We start from the raw sequence: 12,630 nt of genomic DNA, 5'->3' as shown, positions 1-12,630 counted from the left end.
CCGAAAGAGGTAAAATCAGTCACTGCCCCTTTCTGTGCGGGGCAAAGCTTCAGAAGATGGAGTTCTGCATAACCAGCCTTGAGATCCAGCCTTAGTGACACCAGATTGCACAGGAAACCCATCCCCCCATCCCTCAGCCTCCCCGGTATCATCTGGCCCATCTCAGCACCACAGTCTGTGAAGTATTCGTGCTTTCAAGGGCTGGCTCAAAGATACAGATAACAGTCATAAGTAGGGCCAGTGTTTGCTGGCAGCGAAAACAGAGTAATTGACAAGCATGAGCAATATATAATCCTTTACAGCCGGAAAGTGCATTGTGGGCAGGGGACAGGAGCCAGCTGTGTGGGGAAGGTGGGACCCAGACACTGGGCATTGAGAGCCTGGAGCCGGCTGTGTGCTGGGGAGACAGGGCATGAACCAGCTGTGTGCAGGGGAGATGAGCAGGGGAGAGGTGCTGTTGATGCCGTCTGCGCTGCAGCACGATGAGGGTGCCCAGCGTCCCACTGCCAAGTGCCCCGTCTCCCAAGGGGAAGCTCCAGTGTTTTTTCTGAGCCCAGACTTGTATGAGGAGGGAAGAAATTGGCAGCAAGTCTCAAAAGCAGCCAGCCCCCAGCCTCTGCCCTGTGCCCTGGGGAGGAGTCAGGGGTCTCCAGGCAGAAATGTGGGGTTTGTGACCCTGCATCCCCAACCACCTTCTGTTCAGCTATTCTGGATACGAAGGGTGATTCCAGAAATGAAGAGTAATTTCAGGGGGAAATGCAGTAATAGCAGCAATTTCCGGAAAACACTGGCCCTAGTCATAACATTAAATACAATAGTCTCAAGTTCTATACCTGTGTTCATCAGATCTGTCCCTCTGCCTTCACATAGTTCACTCTGCTGGCGGGTTCCACCTCCTCCCTCATCTGTGTCTGTCTTGTCTATTTAGACTGTAAATTCTTCAGGGCATGGGCCATCTTCTATTCTGGGTTTGTGCTGTGCCTAGCACAACAGGGGCCCACGGTTCATTGGCTCTTAGGCACTAAGGTCATGAATATGAGTTATAATAATAACTCTCCTGCCACTTTGAGCCAAGGAAGCCGGCCTTGGGGTGTTACGTCTTAAAAATGAGCTGGGGTTAAAACCATGGAATATTCCTTGTGACAAGTATCCCACAAATTCCATGGACCTTCCTTGTTTTCTTTCCCTTCCCAGGGTTTCCAGTTTCCAAACCTGATGTGATCTCGCAGCTGGAATGAGGGGAACAGCCGTGGGTCTCAGACCTCTATGGCTCTGAAAAAAAGTGCTCCCGCGAGCTGTCTGCACAGGTGAGGAATTGGGTGAACCATCTCAACAACTGTCTGTGAATACAGGAAACCTCTGGGATGCCCTACAAATACTCTCCAAGTTGTAAGTACTCCAAGTTCAGAACTGTTCCCTGCAGATGTGACCTCCAGACTCACAGCTCTGCTGGTGCCCCTCACTCCCAACCTGCAGCCCCCTGCGCTCCCTCCAGCTCTGCTGGTACCCCTCACTCCCGAACCGCAGCCCCCTGCCTTCCCTACAGCTCTGACGGTGCCCCTCACTCCCAACCCGCAGCCCCTGCCATTCCAGTCCTGACCTCCAGACTCACAGAACTGCTGGTGCCCCTCACTCCTGACCTGCAGCCCCTGCCATCCCAGTCCTGACCTCCAGACTCACAGCTCTGCTGGTGCCCCTCACTCCTGACCTGCAGCCCCCTGCGCTCCCTCCAGCTCTGCTGGTGCCCCTCACTCCCGACCCACAGCCCCCTGGACTCCCTGCTGAGTTCCTCAGTCACTGTGCTGCCGGTGCCCCTCACTGCCGACCCACAGCCCCTGCCATCCCAGTCCTGACCTCCAGACTCACAGCTCTGCTGGTGCCCCTCACTCCGGACCCGCAGCCCCCTGCGCTGCCTCCAGCTCTGACAGTGCCCCTCACTCCCGACCCGCAGCCCCCTGCACTCCCTCCAGCTCTGCTGGTGCCCCTCACTCCCGACCCGCAGCCCCTGCTATCCCAGCCCTGACCTCCAGACTCACAGCTCTGCTGGTGCCCCTCACTCCCGACCTGTAGCCCCCTGGGTTCCCCCCAGCTCTAGTGGTGCCCCTCACTCCCGACCCGCAGCCCCTGCTATCCCAGTCCTGACCTCCATACTCACAGTTCTGCTGGTGCCCCTCACTCCCGACCCGCAGCCCCTGCCATCCCAGTTCTGACCTCCAGACTCACAGTTCTGCTGGTGCCCCTCACTCCTGACCCACAGCCCTCTGGGCTTCCCCCAGCTCTACCAGTGCCCCTCACTCCCGACCCGCAGCCCCCTGCGCTCCCTCCAGCTCTGCTGGTGCCCCTCACTCCCGACCCACAGCCCCCTGGACTCCCTGCTGAGTTCCTCAGTCACTGTGCTGCCGGTGCCCCTCACTGCCGACCCACAGCCCCTGCCATCCCAGTCCTGACCTCCATACTCACAGTTCTGCTGGTGCCCCTCACTCCGGACCCGCAGCCCCCTGCGCTGCCTCCAGCTCTGACAGTGCCCCTCACTCCCGACCCGCAGCCCCCTGCACTCCCTCCAGCTCTGCTGGTGCCCCTCACTCCCGACCCGCAGCCCCCTGCGCTCCCTCCAGCTCTGCTGGTGCCCCTCACTCCCGACCCGCAGCCCCCTGGACTCCCTGCTGAGATCCTCAGTCACTGTGCTGCCGGTGCCCCTCATTCCCGACCCGCAGCCCCTGCTATCCCAGTCCTGACCTCCAGACTCACAGCTCTGCTGGTGCCCCTCACTCCTGACCTGCAGCCCCCTGGGTTCCCCCCAGCTCTAGTGGTGCCCCTCACTCCTGACCCGCAGCCCCTGCTATCCTAGTCCTGACCTCCAGACTCACAGCTCTGCTGGTGCCCCTCACTCCTGACCCGCAGCCCCTGCTATCCCAGTCCTGACCTCCAGACTCACAGCTCTGCTGGTGCCCCTCACTCCCGACCCGCAGCCCCTGCCATCCTAGTCCTGACCTCCAGACTCACAGCTCCGCTGGTGCCCCTCACTCCTGACCCACAGCCCCCTAGGCTCCCCGCTGAGCTCCCCAGTCACTGCGATGCCGGTGCCCCTCACTCCCGACCCGCAGTCCCCTGCGCTCCCTCCAGTTCTGACAGTGCCCCTCACTCCTGATCCGCAGCCCCCTAGGCTCCCTCCAGCTCTGCTGGTGTTCCTCACTCCCGACCCGCAGCCCCTGCTATCCCAGCCCTGACCTCCAGACTCACAGCTCTGCTGGTGCCCCTCACTCCCGTCCTGTATCCCCCTGGGTTCCCCCCAGCTCTAGTGGTGCCCCTCACTCCCGACCCGCAGCCCCTGCTATCCCAGTCCTGACCTCCATACTCACAGTTCTGCTGGTGCCCCTCACTCCCGACCCGCAGCCCCTGCCATCCCAGTTCTGACCTCCAGACTCACAGTTCTGCTGGTGCCCCTCACTCCTGACCCACAGCCCTCTGGGCTTCCCCCAGCTCTACCAGTGCCCCTCACTCCCGACCCGCAGCCCCTGCTATCCCATTCCTGACATCCTGTGACGTTATGAGTGTAATATATTTCATTGAAAGATGACAGGGCCAGAAAGAGTTAATTAACTCACCTCACCCACTGACCTGACCCAAGGGTGAACCTTGAGGGCTGGTTAGGAAGATCTGTAAATGAATAGAGCTTTGAAATGCAAGTCGGCATTGTTAGAGGTAGAAGGGGAGATGTTTGCTCAGGTCTTATGATGTAAGGAAACAAGTCTTGTCTATTGCTGTAGTTTTAATTCAAAGATCAAAAAAGGAATATTAACATTTATGATGATACTTGAGTGAAATAGTATTATTGTCTCTGTGTCTCTTTGAAGGTTGTGCTAACCTGGATCTGAACTGTTTAATGGGTAAATTACCCTGTGCTAATTGCCAGGGTGTTTGGGAGAAGGAGTTAAGCCTGTTGTTTTCTCAGGCTGAAAGGCTGCTGGAAATATATAAGAACCCTGGGACATGATCCTGCTTCATCTCAGATCTGCTTTCGGTTTCAAGAGAGGGAACTCTTAAACCATAAGGATTGAGATCCCGAGTCACTGACTGGAGTCACCCTGAATATAGACATTGGACTGTAACCTCTGGACTATTTCTAAAAGGACTTTTGGCAACTACAAGCTCACCTCTGCTATGCATCTGAACCTCAAGAATTGAATTCAAGTCTGTCTGTATATTGATCTTTTAACCAACACTCTCTCTCTCTCTCTTTTCTTTTTTAATAAATTTTAGCTTAGTTAATAAGAATTGGCTGTAGCGTGTATTTTGGGTAAGATCTAAGTTATAATTGAACCTGGGTATGCGGCTGATCCTTTGGGATTGGAAGAACCTTTTCTTTTATATGATGAGATCAGATTTTCAGGAATCATCATCATATCTGACGTGTGTCTGGACCGAGGCCTGAGGCTGGGCACTTTAAGGGAACTGCGTTGTTTGGACGTCTGAGTAACCAGTGAGGTGCTACAGAAGCTGTTTTGTGCTGGTTGGTAAATCTAAGTATTGGAATAACCACCAGCGTTTGGGGTTTGTCTGCCCCGTTTTGTTTGCAGTTCACCCTGATTGAGTGACCTCAGCTGGCTCCCACGGCAGCACCGTCACACTGCTCCTTTCTAGTCACACTTTCTACACATCTAACATTAGTATATAATGTAATACAGATCTATCCCAACACCTGCCGGAGGTCCTCTGGTAAGGCGGATTCGGCGGCATGCCTGTGGGAGTCGGGCCCCGCAGAGCCGGTTGAGGTCCCGGCAGAGTGGACCCGGTCCTGGCCCCAGGCAGTGTGGTAAGGGGGCAGGGAGCAGGGAGGGGGTATTTGGTTGGTTGTGGGGGGGTGGATAGGGGTCAGGGCGGTCAGAGGGCAGGGAACAGGGGGATTGAATGGGGGCAAGGATCCCGGGGGGAAATCAGGAAGGAGCAGGGGTTGGATGCGGTGGTGGGGGCACTCAGGGACAGAGAGAAGGGGTGGTTGGATGGGGCAGGGGTCCCGGGGGGCCATCAAGAATGAGAGGAGGAGTTGGATGGGGCTGCAAAGGGCAGTCAGGGGACAGGGAAAGGGGGGGATGGGTCAGGGGTCCTGGGGGGGTGTCAAAAACATGGGGGGTTGGATGGGGCATGACCTCCCGGGGGGCACGACCCCCTCGTGAGGTGAGAAGGAGGGAACCGGTTGTTAATATTTTGGCAGCTCATCACTGCTTACAGCATAGTGACAACCATACTACACAATTCTCATAACTTCATATGCATGAATGGTATACATCTATGGGTAGAGAAATGACTTTCAGCAGATCATATCCTTTCCCCTGATACCTTACAAGTCATGCTCTATATGTAAGATCACGATTATATGAAAATGAGGAATATGGGGGTTACAGCCGCTCCCCCAAAGGTCTAGAATGTCACACTGAGATTCTATTTTCATTTATGTAACCAACTTTGACCTCTCTGACTAACACTTATAATCACTTACAATCTATCTTTCTGTAGTTAATAAACTTATTTTAATGTTTTATACTTACTTGTGAAATTGTCCAAAGTGCTTGGGAAAGCTGCTCAGATCAAAAAGGCTGGTGCATGTTCACTTTCTTTTTGAGGAAGTGGTGAATTAATTAATGAGCTTGCACTTTTCAAGAGGTTTTGAGCAGTGTAAGATGGTACATTTCTGAGGTGCAAGGCTGAGGGCTGGGGAGATATGCTGGTGTCTCTCTATGTATAATTGAGGAGTGGCTTATAGAGCATTCATGCAACTTAGTTGGGTGCATTGCTGAATGTTGTTGGCTGAGTGATCACAGCACATGGAGGGGGTTTTGCTGCTTGTCACTAGTGCAGCATTGTAAGACACAGCCCAGGCTGGAGAGATAAGAGGACAGAGCAGTTCCACAGTTTGGGATTGTACCCCGCGGATCCCACCACACAGAGATCCTGCTGTGACCAGCCGTGGTAATACTGTGCTTAGTGCCCTGCCTTGTAGCTTCAACAGCTGCACATGCAAGATGAGTTACAGTGACCTTGACCTTGTTTCCATGTTTATCCAAAGCCTCCTTTTGACAGTTGTCAGCAAAAAGACCCGTTTCTTTTGCAAGCATTTATATGGCTAGCCAGAGTCGGGCTTCTCCGTTAACAAAAAAGATTGACCAAAAGGGGACAAGAGGAGGCACATTCAGCAAGGCAGCACTGGATGCTGGATCCTGAATCTGCTCTTTATCCAGCAGCTCTCTTGGCAAGCTCTGCCATGGTGCCACGCTCTGGGACTTCTCCCCGAACTGCTCCATTTTTCATCAACAATAACATGAAAAGTGAAAGGACAGTCATTCTCCATTTCCTGCAAGCCCTGCAGAGAACCCTCTAGAAGGGGCTCTGTGCACAGATATCCCCAGTGAATTGCATGGCCGCACAACACAGGGTCTCCTGTCACAGCAAATTGCAGCCGGAGCAACCTCCTTGCCAATGCCAATAGCCTTTTGATCAACTCCAGACTGAGGATTTGATTCTCTCCAATGCTCCGTTGGAAAGAAGCCTTTTCCTTCACAAGCAATTACTTGGATTGTCAAGGGAGGTCTGTTCTGTTTCCTAGGAAGACACAGGAAAATGTGAGCAGAGGAGACAAAGGCTATAGAACAAGGCACCACTGGGAGTTGAACCCAGGATCTCCTGTTTACTAGACAGGTGCTTTAGCCTACTAAGCCATGGTGCCTTCCCCAGCAGGCCACTTGCAACCACTCCACTTGATGGTCCAAGACTACACCTTCAAATTCCAAAGTAAAAATGTGCCCCATTTCCCTCAAGACTTGCAGACCTTGAGCAGGCTGGCTCAGTGCACAGAAAGCCACAGCTGAGCTGACAGAGGGCTTCTAACATGCGCTTCTCCCACAAGCTGCTGTGATCAGATACTGATTAGTGCTCTGTGTTTCAGTCACAGCAGCTTCAGCTCAACTCTGAGTCATGGTAACCTTTCCATCAGCTCCAGACTTACCATTTAACACTTTCCAAGACTTAGCTGCAAGGAAGGGTCTCTGTGTCTTGAACAAGCACTTACAAGGATTGTGCAGTGAGGTCTTTTCTTTTCATTAGAAGAAATAAAAGAAAGGAGCCTGACAGACAAACTAGGTTCAGCAAGGAAGAACTGTCAGGCCAAGCCAGGATCTCCTGGTGAATAGGAAGGCTCTTCAGCCAGCTCTTCCCAAAGATCACTATCCAGAGGCCACTTCCCACAGAGTCCAGTTATGGTTACAGACCCATCCTGAAATTAGAGCAGGATATTTTAAAGCTTATTCTCACAGTAAAGTAACACAATTCCAACGTGTCGGCACAGAGGAGAAAGCACTCCGTCATTTCATAGTTATTGCGACTGATCTCACTGACAAACTTCCTTTTCTCGGGGCTGCTCCCAGCACTTTAGGGAGTTTTTCCTCTTCTCCCTTCCAGCTGTGGTGATGGGACTGCAGCAGCTCCCCAGATGGCCAGCTTTGCTCTTTCACTTATATCCTTCTCTTCTTTAGCTGAAGCTGTGTTTGCCACCAGTTTAATCCGTAAATGAGACCTCAGGTAGAAGCAGCTAGTTACAAAGGCTCAATTCCCATCGCCATCAGTGGGAGGTTATCCTGGGCTGCAGGATTTGGCCCATGGACAGTCAAGGTGCTACAGCAGCTACATTCTTACATGCTGAGTCCTGCAGCCTATTACCAAACTGCTCTGCCATAGTCTGCAGGGGGCCTGACTTTTTGAGAATCTGGCAGAAGAGAGACCCTGGAGCAGAGAAGGAAAATGTCCTCAGCAGTCACAGCTGGCAGGAGCAGCAAAGACTGAGTATCAGACACACTTTTTCACCAGGACAATAAATGTGCACAACCCCCTGATATATTCTCAATTCACGCCCACACCCAAGGAAGCCCTATTCTGCTCTATTACACTCTCATGGGATGAGAGGGAAGGTCCTCTTATGGGTAAATAACTGATTACAAGGTAGGAATAAATGGTCAGTTTTCAAAATGCAGAGAGGTCAATAGTGGTGTGCCCCAGAGGGACTGGGACAAGTACTATTCAACATATTCATAAATGATCTGGAAAAAGGGGTAAACAGCGAGGTGGCTAAATTTGCAGATGATCCAAAACTACTCAGGAAAGTTAAGTCCAAAGCAGCCTGCGAAGAGTTACTAAAAGAGCTCACAAAACTGGGTGAAAGGGCAACAAAATGACAGATTTGTTGATAAATGCAAAGTGATGCACATTGGAAAACATAATCCCAACTATATATATAAAATGTCAAGGCCAAAAATAGTTGTTGCCACTCAAGTGAGGGATTTTGGAGTCACTGCGGATAGTTCTCTGAAAACATCCGCTCAGTGTGCAACGACGGGCAAAAAAGCAAAGAGAATCTTGGGAATCATTAAGAAAGAGATAGAGAATAAGACAGAAAATATCATATTGCTTATGGCCGACCACATGCATTGGCCTCCCCTCAGGCAGGGGACTTATAGGCCCTTCTGCCAGTTGGTGTTGGCAGCAGCAAGGGCTGGGTTCAATGTCTAGGGGAGGAGAGCAGCAGGGAGGGAGGAGGAGAGAGAGTCCCAAGAGCAGAGTGCAAACCAACCAGCTGAGGGTCTCACAGGAGTCCTGAAATAACAGTAGGTCCAGGTCCCATCAGGGCCGCCCAGATGGTGGAGTAAGTGGGGCAATTTGCCCTGGTCCCCGCAGGAGCCCCCACAATAGTTTTTTGGGGCTCCTGGAGCGGGGTCCTTCACTAACTCCGGGAGCTCTGGAAAACTCTCGTGGGGTCTGGGCCTCCGGAGATTCTTCCACTCTGGGTCTTCGGCGGCAATTCGGCGGCGGGGGGTCCTTCATGAATGAAAAGTGACTTCATTGAAGTGTTGAAGTGCCTTAATGGAGAGAAAAGATTGGGTATGAAAGGGCTCTTTAATCTCGCAGAGAAAGGCATAACAAGACCCAATGGCTGGAAGGTGAAAAGAGACAAATTCATATTACAACTAAGGCACAAATATTCAACAGTGAGGATGATTCACCACAGGAACAAGCTACCAAGGAAAGTGGTGGATTCTCCATCTCTTGATGTCATTTAATGAAGACTAGCTGCCTTTCTGGAATGTGTTGCCCCCAAAAGTAGCTCTTGTGTCATACAGGAGGCCTGTGATATGCAGGGGGTCAGATTAGATGCTCTAATGGTCTCTTCTGGCCATAAAGTCGACTAATTTATGAAAAACTGAGTGTAGCATTGGGAGCAGTGTCTGATGTTTTCCCGTCTAGCCGGCTTGCTGCCTAGAACGAACGCTCCTTGAGTGGGGTGATCCACAGGGAGTAGCTCAAACCTCCAAAGTGCCTGGCCAGGGGCAGGACATTAGCACAGCAAGGGAGGGGTGTGGCAGTGACATCACAAAGGCCTTTTGCAGGACCTCAGACTATTGGTCAAAGGTGGTGGGGAGGTGGTGACCTCACAGAGAGATGCTGACATCAGCCAGGCAGGACAGGGTCGAGGGGCCAGGGAAACCTCAGAGACCCCTGTGGCTTTGCTTCAGCAAGTCTCCTTCTCCAGGTCTCTCTTTGAGGACTGAGAGAGTATTCGGGTTCACGTACGTGAGCGCCAGGAAGAACCTCTTTCGAGTTTTCTCCTTCCCTTTTAGTGATTTTACTAGAAAACAGCCATCCCTGTTTAGAAGGTTGAAGCTTCCTCGAGGTTTGAAACCTGTTCAGTCTGAGCAGGGGCGGTGCAGAGAAAGGGCAGATATGGGGCAGCTCTGAACACTCTGCGCAGAACTGCCTGTCCTGTCCCGCAACCTCTGTTACAGGGGGCTTTTAGCCATAGTTTTAATCAGGCCAATAAATTGAAACAAACCCCTGTTAAATCATTGCTCAGCCCGAGTCCTTCACCCATATTCCTTAGGGCATTGGGTGTTTCATTTCCTGCCTCCATTTCCCACAGAGACACAATTTCCTTTGCACAGATCCATGAACAGCAAAACCTCCCTGTGTCTCTGGTCTGAGCCAGGGCATTCGATTCCAGTGAAATCTTCTCTCCTGCAATGCGATGGTCAGACAGAGGGGACGTGGCACCTGCATCCCCGCCAGGGAGATATTGGCTCGGCTCTTTCTTTCTGCTGCTGTTGTTAGTCCATGAAACATCAAGGGTGGAATGCAAGGCTCAGTTCATGCAACAGCCCCCTGAAAAATTTCAGTGCCCCAGAGAAATCCTGCCACCTGATATTGGAATGATGTGCTGGAGATTTGACTAGGAAAGGGACTGTCTGAATTGTCAGAGTGGGGAATGAACAACAATCTACAGCAATGTCATTAACACAAACACACTCTCATCCTGCTCCAGCCGGAAGGGAAATGGGCAGGAATTCTCGCTGTTCACCCAAGGACACACTTACACTGATGCACAGCCATGAATGTGCTGGGGAAGCTGGTCTGAGCAAACAATTTGAAGAGACAATTCAGTGAGAACTGAATTATCGTGTAGTAAAACAATTATACATCAAGTAGTTGTGGCCGAGTGGTTAAGGCGATGGACTAGAAATCCATTGGGGTTGCCCCGCGCAGGTTCAAATCCTGCCAACTACGCAAGCTCTGCACTGTTGTTATGATTACTCTAGTTTTAGTGCCTGAGCATTCACAGTGCAAACTGGAGATAAATCTAGTTTCACTCTGTCTACACTTAAAATTCTGCTGTGGCACCTGCTATAGCACTCTGGAGTAGACAGTCAGTGGAGAGGTTTTCCCATCCCTGTAATAGCTACATGGACAGAACAATTCTTCCTTTTCTTTAGCACTATCTAACCAGGGCTTAGATCACCTTAACTAGATGGGTTTGGGGGGGTTTCATACCCTGAGAGACGTTGCTCTGCCAGTGAAGTGCCCAGCGTACACCAGCCCTTAGATCCCTTTTGGTATTTCAATGCAGGCACTGACCTGTGAGAAGAAAACATCAGCTCACAAACACAGAGACTGAATTCCCCACATTTAATCTCGCTGCACTTTCCAGAAAGTCACAAAATTCAATTCATTCTTGCTAGGACAGAGAAAAAATAAGTGACACTAAGTTTTTGTCTTGGTTAAATAAAATTAAGTGTTTAATTAATATAGTAAAAATCTGTACTGATTCCTCTAACTAACACCACAGCATGAAATAGGAACAGAGACAAAGCTTGTCAGTGATGACTAATTTTGCAAGTGATCTTCCCATTATTAATTTCCACGCTGCCCCCATTGGAGGTCTGGGCATCTCCAATGTCATAGCTCTGCATTCACCTTCCCCTTAGAATTGTTATCGGACATTCGCCTTTCTCTGCAGCATGGGGCACGGGTCACTTGCTGGAGGATTCCCTGCACGTTGAAGTCTTTAAACCACGATTTGAGGACTTCGATAACTCAGACATAGGTTAGGGGTTTGTTACAGGAGTGGGTGGGTGAGATTCTGTGGCCTGCGTTGCGCAGGAGGTCAGACTAGATGATCATAATGGTCCCTTCTGATCTTAAGTCTATGAATCGATGAATCTATTCCCAAATTTGGAAAATTGTGCAGCTCAGAATGTGAATAGTGACCCCATCTCCTTCCTGCACCTGCTCTACATTGCTCCACAGCAGCTTCTCCACCTGCAGTCACCCCAGCACTGCAGTGCAGCTGCCCAGGGTTCAGCAGGAGCCCCTGGCAAGGACCGTGGGTGCAGCTAACAGCCCGGTGTGCCTGGCAGTGAGGCAGCTGTAAAAAAGCAACACCCCCCCCCAGAAGTACAAAGACTGAATTCCCCAACTTTAACATCATGACCCTGTGTAGAAAGCCACACGTGTCAGTTGTATTTTCACAGGGAGATGCAAAAATCAAGTGACACCAATTTTTAAGTTGAGTAAATAAAGTTGAGGCGATAGTTATTAACCTCCCAAAAATATACTAAAGATCCCTCAACATAACACCTGAAGGTGAAATATGAACAGAGACAAACCTTGTCAGCAAAGGCTCATTTCCCAAACTATCCTCAAAATGTTACTAATTCCCACCCCTCCTCCGCAGGAGCTCTGTGCAGTGTAACTGTTCTGCAGGCAGCTTCCCATTTAATGCTGTTGTGGGACATTCCCAGGCCTGGAAATGTACCAACGACAGAATTTGAAGAACAAACCTGGCTCCCCGCACCAGGCGGGATTTGAGTGTTTTGTCTTTGTCACTTAGTCTTTGTCAATAGTACAGACGCCATGGGCAGGACTCCAGGCTCTGCTTGAGGGATCCTGGCACAGGGGCTGGGGGGGAGAAAGGATGGTAGATTCTCACCTGCCCTCTGGAGAGGAGGTAATAATTGAAGGGGGCATTTCCCACTCCTCCCCTCCTCAGTGTCCCGGGGCTGGAATTCTACATTCCACAGGGCCAAATGAGGGGGTGATGCCATGTGGTTAATGAAAACCAGTGCTCCAGGTGAGATTTGAACTCACAACCTCAGCATAGCTTCTCTCAGCACTGCCCTATAAGTACTGTGCACTAACCAATTGTACCACTGGAGCACCTGCTGGATAGTATTTTCTGAAACCCCCCTAGGCTGATAAAGCCAAGGCGTGACCCCCAAAACATTCTCAGTGGGGCTGGGAGCAGGTAGCGACAAG

General features: G+C 51.1%; 3 non-coding genes across 3 annotated transcripts; 1 reads left to right on the top strand and 2 right to left on the bottom strand.

The window, feature by feature from the left end:
• Positions 1 to 6,647: 6,647 nt before the first annotated feature.
• On the bottom strand, positions 6,648 to 6,721 carry TRNAT-AGU. Its single transcript has one exon. It is a non-coding gene; the product is annotated as a tRNA-Thr (tRNA).
• A 3,799-nt stretch (positions 6,722 to 10,520) lies between these two features.
• TRNAS-AGA lies at positions 10,521 to 10,602 on the top strand. The gene has a single exon. It is a non-coding gene; the product is annotated as a tRNA-Ser (tRNA).
• A 1,835-nt stretch (positions 10,603 to 12,437) lies between these two features.
• Positions 12,438 to 12,531, bottom strand: TRNAI-UAU. Its single transcript has 2 exons — positions 12,494 to 12,531; positions 12,438 to 12,473 (listed from the first exon to the last, which is right to left on the bottom strand). It is a non-coding gene; the product is annotated as a tRNA-Ile (tRNA).
• Between the last annotated feature and the right edge of the window lie 99 nt (positions 12,532 to 12,630).

The sequence above is a fragment of the Mauremys mutica genome, unplaced genomic scaffold (assembly GCF_020497125.1).
Source record: "Mauremys mutica isolate MM-2020 ecotype Southern unplaced genomic scaffold, ASM2049712v1 000904F_np12_subseq_75694:139562_obj, whole genome shotgun sequence".
NCBI classification, from domain to species: Eukaryota; Metazoa; Chordata; order Testudines; family Geoemydidae; genus Mauremys; species Mauremys mutica.
Note: the sequence above shows the minus strand (reverse complement) of the source record. Positions and strands in the feature narration are given on the sequence as shown.